The sequence below is a fragment of the Nomascus leucogenys genome, unplaced genomic scaffold (assembly GCF_006542625.1).
Source record: "Nomascus leucogenys isolate Asia unplaced genomic scaffold, Asia_NLE_v1 001653F_28951_qpd_obj, whole genome shotgun sequence".
Lineage (NCBI taxonomy): Eukaryota > Metazoa > Chordata > Mammalia > Primates > Hylobatidae > Nomascus > Nomascus leucogenys.
The window spans coordinates 79-14,927 of NW_022095867.1; the positions used below are offsets into that span (position 1 = coordinate 79).

General features: G+C 42.6%; 1 pseudogene; it reads right to left on the reverse strand.

Annotated features, from left to right (window-relative positions):
• Positions 1-4,492: 4,492 nt before the first annotated feature.
• LOC115833738 lies at positions 4,493-14,298 on the reverse strand (annotated as a pseudogene).
• Between the last annotated feature and the right edge of the window lie 551 nt (positions 14,299-14,849).

Consider the following 14,849-nt stretch of genomic DNA (forward strand, 5'->3'; position numbering starts at 1 on the left):
TCAAGGGATTCTCCTGTCTCAGCTTCCCGAATAGCTGGGCTTACAGGCGTGCACCTCCACACCCGCTAATTTTTGTATTTTTAGTAGAGACAGGGATTCGCCCTGTGGCAAGGCTGGTCTCGAACTCCTGACTTCAAGCAATCCGCCCATCTCCGCCTCCCAAAGTGCTGGGATTACAGGCGTGAGCCACCGTGTCCAGCCCAGCGTTGTCTTAGCTATTGACAATTTGTTACAGCAACAATAAAAAATGAATACATATAGAAACAGATTAGTGAAAAAAAATAGTCAAGAAACAGACTAAGTTATGTGCAAAATTCAGCATGCATTTCCAAACACTGGGCAAAAGATGGGTTGTATAATAAATGATTGCTTGACAAGTGTCTATCCATTTGAAAAAATAAAGATTAAAATACTTACTTTAAACCACATAAAACAATAAATTCTAAAATTCAGTGACCTAAATGTGAAAACGTGAAGTCATAAAGAACTAGATGAAAATTTAGGAAAATACTACAGTGTAAGACATCTTGAGTTGGCATAGGCACTTCCTGACATTACACCAAGGCTATGAACAATGAATCTGACATACTTAAAGATGTAAAAATTAAAGTATCATTTAAGTGAAAAGACACCATAAACAACTGTGTATGTAAAAAGGCAAATTTGGGAGAAAATGGTGAAGCATCCGCAGTAAAAGTAACCATGTCTAATATGCAACAAAGCTTTTGCATATCATAAGAGAAATTGGAATAACCCAATGAAAAAATTCAGGCACGGCACTACTTCACCGTCTAGTAGAAAAGGATTACGAAATAGAAAGTGTGAAAGTAAAGTAATAAAGGAAATGGAGAATAGATCCCAGAAGTTTCACCGTTCATCCAATAGAAGTTCCAGACATACAGAATAGAAAGACTGGGCCGGGCGCAGTGGCTTACGCCTGTAATCCCAGCACTTCAGGAGGCCGAGGCAGGCAGATCACCTGAGGTCAGGAGTTCGAGACCAGCCTGTCCAACATGGCAAAACCCTGTCTCTACTAAAAATACAAAAATTAGCCCGGTGTGGTGGTGGGCATCTGAAATCCCAGCTACTTGGGAGGCTGAGGCAGGAGAATCAGTTGAACCTGGGAAGCGGAGGTTGCAGTGAGCTGAGGTCTTGCCACTGCACTACACCCTGGGTGACAGAGCAAAACTATGTCACAAAAATGAAAAAATATATATATATTAAGACTGGGGAGAAGGCAGCACTTGAAGAAATAATGTCCTAGAATTTTCTGAACTGAACAAACACACTTTGGGAGGCCGAGATGGGTGGATCGCTTGAGGTCAGGAGTTTGAGACCAGCCTGGCTAACATGGAGAAACCCCGTCTCTACTAAAAATACAAAAATTAGCTGGGTGTGGTGACGGGTACCTGAAATTCCAGCTACTTGGGAAGCTGAGACAGGAGAATCGCTTGAACACGGGAGGCAGAGATAGCAGTGAGCCGAGATCACCCCACTGCCCTCCAGCTTGGGCGACAAATGTGAGACTCCTTCTCAAAAAATGTATATGTGGCTAAGACAATTTTTGAAAAAGAAGAATAAGGTGGGAGGAAAGGCTCTACCATATTTCAGTACTTCTTATAGAGCTACAGGAATCAAGACTGTGTAGTACTGGGAGAAGAATAGACACATAGATCACTGGAACAAAATGGAGAACCTAGAAATAGCCCCACACTGATTTTTCCCAAGAGACAAAAAGAAGGAAGGATCGTCTGCTTAACAAATGGTGCTGGAGCAGTTGCATATCCATAGACAAAACAACAACAACAACAAACAAACAACAACAAACAACACCTGCTCTTCATATGTATATATATATAAAACTCGAGTGGATCATAGATTTTAAATCTAAAATATAACACGAAAAATACTTTTACAAGAAAGAGTAGGAGAAACGTCTGAGATCTAGGCATAGTGAACGGTTCAAAAAACATAATCCATAAGGAAAAAATAAATTAGATTTCATCCAATTTAAAACTTTTGCTCTGTAGAAACCATGTTGAAAGGATGAAGAAACAGGGTGTAAACTGGGAGAAAATGTTTGCAAACCACATATCCAACAGAGGACTCACATCCAGAATATATAATGGATATGTATAGTACTCTCAAAACTCAACCGTATGCCAGGCGTGGTGGCTCACACTTGTAATCCCAGCACTTTGGGAGGTCGAGGTGGACGGAGGGCAGATCCCTTGAGGCCAGGAGTTCGAGACCAGCCTGGGCAACATGGCAAAACCCATCTCTACTAAACATTCAAAAATTAGGCAAGATGGTTCACACCTGTAATCCCAGCTACACGGGAGGCTGAGGCACGAGAATCGCTTGAACCTGGAGGCAGAGGTTGGAGTGAGCCAAGATCATACCACTGCATTCCAGCCTCGGTAGCAGAGTGAGACTCTGTCTCAAAAACAAAACAAAACAAAACAACGGTAAAAAGAAACAAACAAATAATTCAATTAGGAAATTATGAAAATATATGAACATACATTTCACTGAAGAGGAAATAAGCAAATAAGCACATGAAAGGCTGTTCAACACTTATCTGCTTCACTAGATGCAAATTAAGACCACAATGAGGCATCACTACACACTTATTACAACAGCTAAAATAAAAGACATAGTGGCAATACGAAATGCTGGAAAGGATGCAGAGAAACTGGACATCTAGTAAAATGCTGCTGGGAAGGTAAAATCTTACAGCCACTCTGGAAAGCAGTTTGGTAGTTTCTTATAAAACTAAACATGCAGTGACCATACAATTCATCAATTACACTTCAGAGAAATTAAAATTTATCCCCATCCAGAAACTTGTACATAATTGTTCATAGCAGCTTTACTTGTAATAGCCAACTAGCCAGATATAATCAATATGTCCTACAATAGGTGAATGGTCAAACTGTGGTACATCCATACCATGGAATACTACTCAGTAATAAAAATGAACCATTGGCCATGCGCGGTGGCTCACACTTGTAATCCCGTATTTTGGGAAGCCGAGGCAGGCAGATCATGAGGTCAGGAGTTCGAGACCAGCCTGGATAATATGGTGAAACCCTGTCTCTACTAATAATACAAAAGTTAACTGGGCGTGGTGGCATGCACCTGTAGTCCCAGCTACTTGGGAGGCTGAGGCACAAGAATCGCTTAAATCCGGGAGGCAGAGGTTGCAGTGAGCCAAAACCACCACTGCGCTCCAGCCTGGGTGACATAGTGAGACTCCATCTCAACAACAACAACAACAAAAATATGAACTATTGATACACAAATATTAATATCTTGGATGAATCTCCAGGGAATTATGCTGAGTGAAACAAGCCTCTAAAATGTTATATACTATGAATTTCATTTGTACAGCATTGTAGAAAAGATAAAATTGTAGAAATGAAAAATAATAGATTAGTGGTTGTCAGGGGTTAGGGATGGTGGATGGGAGGAGAGTGAGTATTACTAAAAATGAGTAGCACAAGGGATGGCATTGTGGTGATGGAAATGGTCTGTACCTTTTTTTTTTTATTCCAAGACTGAGTCTCACTTTGTCACCCAGTCTGGAATGCAGTGGCGGATCTCGGCTCACTGCAACCTCTGCCTCCCAGGTTTGAGCCATTCACCTGTCTCAGACTCCCATGTAGCTGAGTATACAGGCACGTGCCACCACGCTGGCTAATTTTTGTATTTTTATTAGAGACGGGGTTTCACCATCTTGGCAGACTGGTCTCCAACTCCTGACCTCAAGTGATCTGCCTACCTTGGCCTACCAATGTGCTGGGATTACAGGCGTGAACCACTGCACCTGGCCATGTTCTGTATCTTTTCTTTTTTTCTGAAATATAAGCTTTATTTTAAATTTAAAGAAATATTAAACTTTTTTTACAAATTATGATCAAGCACTCAAACAATTTAGGAATTTTAAACACTAATTCTTAATTGAAAATAATGACATCCATAGAATACATCCTGATGTTGGCCAACATGAAGTTTACTTAATATTAGTATTTTATATATGCTTAACCATTCATCCTTCCTAAAATTCAATGATAACAATGATTTGACTTTATAAGGTGAAGCCTTTTATGTAATATGCTAGAGATAACTTTTTCAAATACAAAACATTTATACCAGCAAGGAAATTATGAAAGCATATAAAGTATAGTGAAGGATGTGATTTAAAAGCTATCTGTATACATAGATGTGTTTCACCTTATAAAGTACATGTGCACATCAAAACACTTTCACTGAATATAGATGCCACTACATTCTCTTACTTATATTACAAAGCAAACGGCAGGTTCATAAACGTTCTTCTATTATGTATCAACTGAAAAAAACATATATTCCAAGAAACAGTTTTGAAGACACATGGAGTGGAATGTGCCTACATTTAGAGCAGAGCTTTTACAGGACCACCTGTCCTCCAGCCGGCTCCCAGGGACCACTGAAAACAAGGCTGCTACCCTCAGAACGATAAGATGGCCTTGTTAATGATTTCACTGGGACTCTCAAATCTCATCCTCCTTGACCACCAGCAGAGGTGAAACCTGATGATGTCGCCATGGGTTGGCTTGGCCCAGAAGTCCATAATCTCGAAGTCGTAGACACACCTTCCAAGCATCACAATCCTTTGGTTTCGTTAATAACATAATGTTTAATAATTCCTTTCCTCGCCGGGCACAGTGGCTCACGCCTCCCAACACTTTGGCAGGCCGAGGCAGCTGGATCACCTGAGGTCAGGAGTTCAAGATCAGCTTGATCAACATGGCAAACTCCATCTCTACTAAAAATACAAAATTTAGCTGGGCATAGTGGTGCGTGCCTGTAATTCCAGCTACTCAGGAGGCTGAGGCAGGAGAATCATTGAACCTGTGAGGTGGAGGTTGCAGTGAGCCGAGATTGCGCCCATTACACTCCATCCTGGGCAACCAGAGTGAACCTCTGCTCAAATAAATAAATAAACGAATAAGTAATTATTTTCCTCTTACGGCAGTTACAACATCAGAAGGTAGCTTCATGGGTTCATTTCTCAAGAGAATACCCATTTTTTCTGTATTTTCAGCAAGGTTTTCTTCTTCTAAAACCTCAAGGGCTGCGATGGCCACTCGGCAGCCTAGTGGATTGCCACCGTATGTGGACTCATGTTCCCCTGGCTTAATGCTCAGCATTATGCCATCGTCCCACAGCACTTCAGACACAGAGTATCAGCTCCCCAGAAAGGGCCTTTCCCAAGGAGGACTATATCAGGTCTGACGTTTGCATGATCAACAGCCAGCCATCTACCAGTTCTGGCCAATCCTGACTGTATTTCGTCAGCAATATACAGATCCTGGTGCCTGGTGCGGAGCTCTCGCACTCCCATTAGGTAACCTGGATCTGGAACAACACCTGCTTCACCCTGAATTGGTTCTACCATGAATGCAGCTACATTTGGATTCTGAAAAGCACGCTCCAGTGCAGGCAGATCATTGCAGGGAATGAGTCGAAGCCCGGCATAACGGTCCAAAACCATCGTAACTCGTCAGGTCTGTGGAACTGGAGATAGCAGACAACGTCCTAACCCCAAAAGTTTCCAGCTGCGAAAATAACCTTTGCTTTGTACTTCTGAATGCCCTTCACGGTATAGCCCCACCTATGAGCTAGTTTACAGGCAGTCTCTCCAGCTTCCATTCCTGTATTCATAGGAAAATTTTGTGGTAGTTGAAAAGTTTAGTAATATACTCCTCATATTCACCAAGTACGTTATTATAGAAAGCTCTAGAAGTTAAGGTCAATTTGTTCCCTTGACTCTTTAGCGCATTCAACAATCTTGGGGTGACAATGCCCTTGGTTGACAGCACTGTAAGAACTCAGAAAGTCAAAATATTTTCTGCCTTTTACATCCCATAAGTAATACATTTTCCTCTCTCCAGGGCTACAGGTAAAGGATGGTAATTGTGCGCACCACACTTAGATTCCCTTTCCAAAATGTAATCAGAGGTTGGAGGGCCTTGGACTGTTTTCTTTGGTTTTTTTTGCTTGTTTGCTTGCTTTTTGTTTTGAGATGGAGTTTTGCTCTTGTTGCCCAGGCTGGAGTGCAAATGGTGCAATCTCGGCTCACTGCAACCTCTGCCTCCCGGTTTCAAGCAATTCTCTTGCCTCAGCCTCCCAAGTAGCTGGGATTACAGGCATGTGCCACCGTGCCGGGCTAATTTTTGTATTTTTAGTAGAGATGGGGTTTCTCCATGTTGGCCAGGCTGGTCTCAAACTCCGACCTCAGGTGATCTGCCCACCTTGGCCTCCCAGATTGCTGGGATTACAGGTGTAAGCCACCAGGCCGGGTCTGGATTGTTTTTTTGTTGCAAAAGATGTAGCAGAAGCCACTGAAGAATGAGTTCCACAACTAAGTACAGCAAACCTCTGCAAAGGTGCTAGTTTAGAAACATTGTGTCCTTCAAGTAGAAAAACCACACAGATCGACTATTTTTTTCTTCCCATGGTTCATACTAGATACAGATTTTTAACCCAAGATCCAAGGATGATCTTCAGAGAGTCCAAAATCTCCTGACAGTGCCTGAGGACCACCTGGACACATGCCATCTACAAAGCGCAGCCATGTCCTGTATCTTGATTACGGTGTTGGTTACAGGAGTCTACAAATGGGATAAAAAGGCATAGGACTTAACACACTATTGTACCAATGTCATTTCCTGATTTTGATATTGTACTATAGTATTTTTACACTACTATAATATAGAGGAAACTGAGTAAAGGGTATATGGGACATCTCTGTACTATTTTTGCAATTTCCCCATAAATCTATACTATTCCAAGTAAAAAGGGAAAAACAAACAATTTTTTTTGAGACAGGGTCTCGCCCTGTCATCCAGGCTGGAGTGCAGTGGGGCAATTATAGCTCACTGCAGCTTCAAACTCCTGGCTCAAGCAATCCTCCTGCCTCAGCTCCCAAGTAGCTAGGACTACAGGCACATGCCACATATCCAGCCATTTTTTTTTTTAGAGATGGGGTCTTACTATGTTGCCCAAGCTAAAAATACATTTCTTAATGAAAGATCAGGATGAGAAACAACAGGCTTATCTGAGTACTGCACAATAACCAAAACAACTTCTAGAAGTGAAAATGGTGATTTAAATAATTCATAAACATATTAAACTGCAGATTAGACACAAACAAAGAAATAATTAGTGAACTAAAATATAGCTCTGAGGAAAACACACAATTAGAGATAAAGAAACAGAAAAATAGGCCGGGCATGGTGGCTCAAGCCTGTAATCCTAGCACTTTGGGAGGCCGAGGCGGGTGGATCACCTGAGGTCAGGTGTTTGAGACCAGCCTGACCAGCATGGTGAACCCCATCTCTACTAAAAATACAAAACTTAGCCAGGCCTGGTGATGCATGCCTGTAATCCAGCTACTCAGGAGGCTGAGGCATGAGAATTGCTTGAACCCGGAAGGCAGAGGTTGCAGTGACCCAGATTGTGTCATTGCACTCCACCTGGACAAGAGTGAAACTCCGTGTCAAAAAAAAAAAACAAAAAAGAAATGGAAAATATAAAGATATGGAGGATAGAATGAAAAGAGCTCACATATATTGAACACAAATTCTAGAAAGGGAGAATAGAAAGATTTATGGAGAACAATGTTCAAAGGAATAATGGCTGAGAATTTTCCAGCTTTGGTAAAAAGCACCAATGCTCCTTATGTGAGCTCACCCAGACCTATTACTTTATTATTTAAGGAATTATTTACTAAAACACATGCTGTTTTAATGTAGTTTAATTATAATCCAGTGTTCATTAAGATGATGTCATTTGCAAAAATACTGATTGGGAGCATTTGGAGATCATAAATTTGAAGTGGTACTAAAAATACTAGGCCACATTAGAACATGTGGAAAAAGAAAAAGTAACAAAAATAAAGTTCTAGGCCACAATAACACAAACATTGAAAGAAGAGATGAGAGTTAAAGTAATCAAAGGACATTTGAAAATGGAAACTAAAGTTATCAATCGAATTTAAACTTTTAATGTCAAGTAATGATGTTTAAAATGTTTAATGTTGCTAACACAAAGTAAATGGTGGAATAGAGAACTCCAAAAATCTATGCCTCTATAAAAATCAGTGAAAAAACTGGCAAAAACTGTCAGGATCAACTTTTTCAGAACTTTGAAAACTAACCGAAAGCTTATAACAAGCAGAGGAATGTTTAATCAAGAAAAACCAGCTGAGTGGCTCATGCCTGTAATCCAGCACTTCGGGAGGCCGAGGCAGGCAGATCACCTGAGGTCAGGAGTTCGAGACCAGCCTGGCCAACATGGTGAAACCCCATCTCTACTAAAAATACAAAAATTAGCCAGGCATGGTGGCGCGTGCCTGTAATCTCAGCTACTCAGGAGGCTGAGACACGAGAATTGCTTGAACTCGGGAAGTGGAGGTTGCAGTGAGCTGAGATGACACCACTGCACTCCAGCCTGGGCAACAGAGCAAGACTGTCAAAAAAAAAAAAGAAAAAAGAAAAAGAAAGGAAGAAAAAGGAAGGAAAGGAAGGAAGGAAGGAAGGAAGGAAGGAAGGAAGGAAGGAAGGAAGGAAGGAAGGAAGGAAGGAAGGAAGGAAGGAAGGAGAAAAAACCAGCTGAATCTCCATAAGAACAGTAAGCTTTGTGGTATTTTAACTTACCCTCGTCCCATCTCCTGCTCCCAGCTTGGTGGTAGCCCTGAAGATAATGATCTGCATTCCCAGTACAGGTACCAGTACCAGAGAGAAAAGAATGGACCTTATTCACAAAGAATTACAGTTGTTTGTTTTGACTTGTCTGGTGGTTCCCTGGAAGAACCCACTTGAAAGCCTTGTCTTCATTTGACCTCACTCAAACTGACACTACAACCTGGGGTAGTGAATAGCAGTTGGGGCAAACAATACATCAACCGGCAAGCTTAAAAGGAAAGGCTGGAGGCCAGGCGCGGTGGCTCATGCCTGTAATCCCAGCACTTTGGGAGGCTGAAGCAGGTGGATCACGAGGTCAAGAGATCGAGACCATCCTGGCCAACATGGTCTCTACTAGACACCCCATCTCTACTAAAATGCAAAAATTAGCTAGGTGTGGTGGTGTGCACCTGTATCCTAGCCACTCAGGAGGCTGAGGCAGGAGAATTGCTTGAATCCAGGAGGCAGAGGTTGCAGTGAGCCGAGACAGCATCACTGCACTCCAGCCTGGTGACAGAGCGAGACTCTATCTCAAAAAAAAAAAAAAAAGAAGAAGAAGGAAAGGCTGGAAATGGGATATCTATTGGGGCTTGAATAACTCTAACACATGCCTGGGAATCTAGAAGGTCACACACATAGGCCCTGGGCTGCAGCTAGGCGAACGCCCACAGAAGAACCAAGTAGGCTTTAATCGCTCACCTCTGCAGACCTCGAGGCTCTGAGCAAGCAGGAAGAGAAAGATAAGGCAATGTTGTAAACTGCCAGGCTGAGTGCAGAAGGTATGTCCCAACACATACACAAATACCTTTGGCAAAGACTGGGAGACGTACTGGTTCCAGGCATTTAAAGAAATTTCTGTTCAATCATTAGTGGCCACTAAGCTAACCAAGAGACTTCAGTGGCCACAGAGGACAAGTAATGGAGACTACAGAATTTGTTCAGGAAAAAAACTAAACAAACTTGTGTTTTGAGACAGGCTCTTGATCTGTCTCTCAAGCTGGAGTACAGTGGCACTAACACAACTCACTACAGCCTTGATCTCCCAGGCTCAAGCAATCCTCCAGCATCAGCCTCTGAGTAGCTGGGACTATAGGCATGCGCCACCACACCAAGCTAATTTTATTTGTTTATTTATTTATTTATTTATTTTGAGATGGCATCTCACTCTGTCGCCCAGGCTGGAGTGCAGTGGCGCGATCTCGGCTCACTGCAAGCTCTGCCTCCCAGGTTCACACCATTCTCCTGTCTCAGCCTCCCGAGTACCTGGGACTACAGGGGCCCGCCACCACGCCTGGCTAATTTTTTTGTATTTTTAGTAGAGACGGGGTTTCACCGTGTTAGCCAGAATGGTCTCGATCTCCTGACCTTGTGATCCACCCGCCTCGGCCTCCCAAAGTGCTGGGATTACAGGCGTGAGCCACCGTGCCCAGCCAATTTTTTTTTTTTTAAGAGACGGGGTCTCACTATGTTGCCTGAGCTGGTCTCAAACTCCTAGGCTCAAGTGATCCTCCTGCCTTGGCCTCCCAAAGTGCTGGGATTACAGGCATGAGCCACTAAGCTCAGCCTAAACAAACATTGAAAACAAACAAACAAACAAAACAGCAACAAGAAACCTTAGGGAGGGGACAGAATCTGGTTTCCAGAGTTGCCACATTACATTATTCAAAATGTCCAGTTTTCAATAAAAAATTATGACACATGCAAAGAAAGAAAATATGACCCATCCACAGAATAAAGAAAAAAGACCACCTATAGAAACCATCCCTGAGAAAGCCCAGATGGTGGGTTTTCCTTTTTTCTCAATGTATTTTATTTTATTTATTTATTTATTTTGAGACAGAGTTTCACTCTGTCGCCCGGGCTGGGGTACAGTGGTGCGATCTCGGCTCACTGCAACCTCTGCCTCCCGGACTCAAGCAATTCTCCTGCCTCAGCCTCCCAAGTAGTTGGGACTACAGGCACCCACCACCACACCTGGCTAATTTTTGTATTTTTAGTAGAGACAGGGCTTCACCATATTGGCCAGGCTGGTCTTGAACTCCTGACCTCAAGTGATCCACCAGCCTTGTCCTCCCAAAGTGCTGGGATTACAGGTGTGAGCCACCATGCCCAGCCAGATGCTGGGTTTTCTAATAAAAAGACTTTAAATGAGCTATTTAAAATATGTCCAAAAACCTCAAAGAAACTATGTCTAAAGAACTAAAGTATAGAAACAATATCTCACCAAATAGAGAGTATCAATATAGACATAGAAATATAAAAAATGAACCAAATAGAAATTTCTGGAGTTTAAAACGTAATAATCAAAATGAAAAATTCATCTTCTGCTGATGCTAGGAGTAGGGACATCGCCCTCATCTCTTTTTGCGGTGCTTTCTGTTAAATATGAAGACTTGCTTTTTTTTCTTTTTGAGACAAGGTCTCACTCTGTTGCCCAGGCTGGAGTGCAGCAGTGCAATCACAGCTCACTGCAGCCCTGAACTCCTAGGTTCAAGCAATTCTCCCACCTCAGCCTCCCTGAGTAGCTGGGACTGCAGTTGCAAACCACCATGCCCAACTAATTAAAAAAAAAAAAAGTTGGAGGCTGGGCACGGTGGCTCACACCTGTAATCTCAGCACTTTGGGAGGCCGAGGCAGGCGGATCACCTGAGGTCAGGAGTTTGAAACCAGCCTGGCTAACATGGTGAAACCCTGTCTCTACTAAAAATACAAAAATTAGCTGGGCACGGTGGTGCATGCCTGTAGTCCCAGCTACTCAGGAGGCTGAAAGAGGAAAATCGCTTGAACCCAGGAGGCAGAAGTTGCAGTGAGCCAAAATCGCACCATTGCACCCCAGCCTGAGCAACAAAGCAAGATTCTGTCTCTAAATAAATAGATAAATAAATAAATAAATAAATAAATAAATAATAAATATTGTGTAGGGACAGGATCTCACTATGTTGCCCAGGTTGGTCTCAAATTCCTGGCCTCAAGTCATCCTCCTTAGCCTCCCAAAGTGCCAGGATTATAGGCATGAGTCATCATGCCCAGCCAAGACTTGCGGTTTTAAGGCCAGTCTTAATTCCATGCTGGAATTTCGGTTACCGTTATTATCAAAAAGAATGGTTTGTTGAGCTTAAGTTTAGTGGCAGTAAAGGGAGTGGACAAAGCTATATAAGAGCAATGTCTTATACAGTATTGAAATTAAGTTGGTATCAATCTGAACTAGATTGCTAAAAATTAAGATGTTATTTTTAATCCCTAGTATGGTTTGAATGTGTCCCCTCCAAAATTCAGGTGTTGTCAATATGACAGTATTAAGAGATAGGGTCTTTAAGAAGTGACTAGGCCATGAACGGTTCTCCCCCATAATGAGATTAGGTGTCCTTATAAATGAGACGGAGGGAGTTGCTTCTCTCATGTCTTTCTGCCTTCTGCCATATGAGAATGCAGCAAAAAGCCCTGACCAGATGCTGGTGCCTTGATCTTGGACTTTCCAGCCTCCAGAACTGTGAGAAAATAGATGTCTGTTCTATACAAATTACCCAGTCTGAGGTATTCTATCACAGCAGCACTAAAAGACTACTAAAATCCCCTAAGTAGGACTTGCATCCCAAGGAAGTGTAAGACTTCTGCACTGAAAACTACAAAACATTGCTGAAGGAAATTAAAGACCTAAATAAATGGAAAGATAGCCCATTTTTCATGGATCGGAAGATTTAATGAAGTACTGATACATGCTGTGGCATGCATAAACCTTGAAAATATGCTAAGTGAAAGAAGCCAGACACAAAAGGCCACAGTGTATGATTCCACTTATATGAATGCCAAGAATAGGCAAATCCATAGAGACAGAAAGTAGATTCATGGTTCCCAAAGGCTGGGTGGAGTGGGGAGTTACTCTTAATGGGTATGAGGCTTCTGGGGGGCTTTTTGTTGTTGTTTTTCGTTTTTTGTTTTTTGTTTTTTTTGTTTTTTTTGAGACAAGGTCTCACTCTGTTGCCCAGGCTGGAGTGCAATGGTCCAATCCAGCTCACTGCAGCGTTGAACTCCTTAGTTCAAGCAATTCTCCCACCTCAGCCTCCCTGAGTAGCTAAGATTGCAGGTGCACACCACCATGCCCAGCTAATTAAAAAAAACTTAGGGACAGGATCTCATTATGTTGCCCAGGTTGGTCTCAAATTCCTGGCCTCAAGTCATCCTCTTGCCTTGGCCTCCCAAAGTGCTGGGATTACAAGCATGAGTAATCGTGCCCAGCCAAGACTTGCAATTTTAAGGCCAGGTGCTGGAATTTCAGGTTACTGTTATTATCAAAAAGAATGGCATGTTGAGCTTAAGTTTAGTGGCAGTAAGGGATAAAGAACAGTGAAACAAGGAGCATATAGTATTAAGCAACTACAGTCAACTGCCCTATTTGTAAATAGAAGCAGGGAAATAATATATATGTGTAGTAGCTTAAAAATGCATAAAAATTATCTGGGAAGAAAACAAATGTGTCTCAACATCTAAAAGCTTCCTTCAGGCTGGGGGCAGTGCTTCATGCCTATAATCTCAGCAATTTGGGAGGCCGAGCTGGGTGGATCACTTGAGCCCAGGAATTCAAGACCAGCTTGGGCAACATGGTGAGACCCTGTCTCTACAAAAAAAATACAAAAAAGGCAGGGCGTGGTGGCTCACACCTGTAATCCTAGCACTTTGGGAGGCTGAGGCAGGCGGATCACGAGGTCGGGAGATCGAGACCATCCTGGCTAACATGGTGAAACCCCGTTTCTACTAAAAATAAAAAAATTAGCCAGGTGTGGTGGCACACACCTGTAGTCCCAGCTACTTGGGAGGCTGAGGCAAGAGAATCACTTGAACCTGGGGGGCAGAGGTTGCACTGATCCGAGATCACGCCATTGCACTCTAGCCTGGGAGACAAGAGCAAGACTTCATCTAAAAAATAAAATAAAAATAAAATAAAATAAGCCGGGTGTGGTGGCATATGCCTGTGGTCCCAGCTACTTGGGAGGCTGAGGTAAGAGAATCACTTGAACCTGGGAAGTTGAGGTTGCAGTGAGCTGTGATCTCGCTACTGTACTCCAGGCTAGGTGACTGAAACCCTGCCAAAAAAAAAAAAACAAAACAAACCTTATTTCATAAATATGGCTCATGCCTGTAATCCAAGCACTTTGGGAGGCCAAGGTGGGAGGATCACTTGAGCCCAAGAGTTTGAGACCAGCCTAGGCAACATAGAGAGATCTCATTTCTACTGAAAATTTTAAAAAGTCATCCAGGCACTGTGGTGCATGCCTGTAGTCCCAGCTACTCAGAAGGCTGAGGCAGGAGGATAGCTTGAGCCTGGGAGGCTAAAGCTTCAGTGAGCCGTGATGGCACCACTGCACTCCAGCCTGGGTGACAGAGCAAGACCCTGTCTCAAAAAAAGTTAAAAATTAAAAATTAAAGAATTAGAAATACACACACACACACACACACACGCATGTGAATTGTAATGGCAATACCATTTTTTCTATGAGGCTGACAAAAATCTGTTTCATTGCTCAGGCTGTTGACAAGGCTGTGGTGAAAATGGCACTAACATACTCATGCTAGCTTCTCCTTGCTCTTGCTTGGACCAGCCATGCTCGCTCCTACCTCGGGGCCCTTGCACTTGTTGCTCCCTCTGTCTGGAACACCTTTGCCAAAATAACCATGAGGCTTGCTCCTTTCAGCCAACCTAGGACCAAACTCATTGTTCCCTCCTTGGCGAGGTCTCGCTGAACACCTCCTCACCCACACCTCCCCACACCACTCTCACATCGCTCATTTTCTTCATTGCATTCATCTTTATGAGGAATGATTTCTCTTTTATTCTCTTTGTTAGGTCAGAGGTCAGCTAACATTTTCTGAAAAGGGCCAGAGAGTTAATAGCTCAGGCTTTGCAGGCCATATGGTCTCTGTTGCAAATCCTCAGCTCTGCATGAGAAAGCCACAAACAATATGTAAATGAAGAAGACACTGTGAATGATATGTAAATAATTTACAGACACTGAAATTGATATGTAAATGATTTAGACACTGAAATTTGAATTTCACATAATTTCCAAGTGTCACAGAATATTATTTCTTTTAATAATATTTTTCATTTTCTTTTCTTTT